Raw genomic sequence first — 1,886 nt, 5'->3', positions numbered from 1 at the left:
ATCTGCTTTAATTACATTGACGTGCTCCTATTGTTAATTTCGTATTGAAACCTTTGTCAGTAGTGTATTTGTACCATACAGAATGGAGAGCAGATTGGAAAGAGTGATCACGTTCTTTTTTTCCAAATAAGTCATTGTTATTTATCAAGTCTAATTTAAGACCCATTTTTACAATGTTAGCTCCACCTCTCATGCATATCTTACGTTCATTCAAGGGCTGGTAAGTGTAAATTCTCTATATTTGGAAAGTAGTAAGGACAAAAAACATTGAATCAATTTATAGTATCACAGTCTAAAACCATTTTAAGATTTAAATTTGGTTCCAAATTGACAGGATTCTTTCATAAACATACAAAGTGAAATAAGGTTTAGATATAAAAGCAACAGAAGCAACCGAAAAAGACCAAAAAAAACCTGTGTTAAGTGCATTTATCCTTTACCTTTGTTCTTTTGCATATTTTCTTTAAATAGTAAATCATATTAATCTTGTCGCCCGCGTGGCGCAGTGGTTAGAGCGTCTGCTCTAGAGTCGCGAAGTAAGGAGTTGATCCTTACCTCGCAGATTCGAATCCCACTGTGGGACGTGGAGATCGGTCCTTCGGATGAGACCGTATAAACCGAGGTCCCGTGTCGCAGTAGGTGCTGGCACGAAAAAGATCCCTTACTGCTCAATGGCCGTAAGTGCCGAGTATAGGACAAAAATTTGCAGCTCTCCACTAGCAATTGGCGTCTCCATATGAGTGAAAAATTCTCGAGAGGGACGTTAAACAACAAACAAACAAACATATTACTCTTTGATATCTATTTAAGGAATGAATTTAATAGCTACCCAAATTATACTGTAATAGCCTGGGTTGGGACAGTTTACGCTTTATAAACCGAAAAGCGGTTTATTAAAAAAGCGTAAATTGTTCCAACCCGGGTTAGACCAGTATAACATGGGTAGCTATTAAATTCATTCCTTATGATTAAATTTTTAATCATTAAGTGTAGAAAATAAGACTATTTCTTTTTCAAAATTGCCTTCAAAGTGTACATATTTTAAATGTAACGTCAAGCGTATTGATACATTTTTGACGTTAATTATTGTGACGTAGACAACACAAGCAATATGATATAAACTAATTTTTTATCCAATCAAATGACGCGTTACAACCAAAACAAATTATTGATGTTTAACATGTTCATTTTTTCCATTTAGACAATTATTGATATTGCACTTTCTATCAACTAAATCCCCGATTTAACATCATACTTACTTTACTTTTCATGATTCATGACGAACAAAAGCATGAACATTTACCTGTTACATCTGCCAGTCTCCATTGAAGCTTTTACTTAAACGATAAACAAATTACATGTATATAATTCTGTCTCACATACCAAGAATTTTTGTTTTGACAAGCGTCTACATAATAATATTTTTAAAAAATCTTTGATTTTGACAGGAAATGCTTAATTAATGACATTGTTATTAAGTTGAAGAATATTAATTATTTAATTTGAAATTATATAGTGCATTGTTTAAACCGTTTTCAGAAAAATATAAATAATAAAATGGTTTGGGAATGTCTAATTTCCTTAAGCCGGAAAAAACTATTAGAATGTGCTTGAAATATTGAGAAATTTTACAAAAGCGATGTAAAAATTTCGCAATATTACGTCCTGAACCTTTAATAGTGCTTGATAACAACAAGTGCGTAGAAAAACATTTTAACTTGTTTTTTTTTTTTCAATTACTCTAGTTCAAAACATGATGTACTAAGTATATATTACTGAGTAAATTAAGTTAGGATTTCACCTGAAAGTGATTTTTAAAACGCTGGGTACGTGTAATAGTGATCCCAAGACCATAAACTGAGAACAGACTGAAGTCAAACTTTCAG

The sequence above is a fragment of the Saccostrea echinata genome, unplaced genomic scaffold (assembly GCF_033153115.1).
Source record: "Saccostrea echinata isolate AGI-Se365-2 ecotype Australia unplaced genomic scaffold, CSIRO_AGI_Sech_v1 ptg000056l, whole genome shotgun sequence".
Lineage (NCBI taxonomy): Eukaryota > Metazoa > Mollusca > Bivalvia > Ostreida > Ostreidae > Saccostrea > Saccostrea echinata.
The sequence above is the reverse complement of the archived record's forward strand: the minus strand, read 5'-3'. Positions refer to the sequence as shown.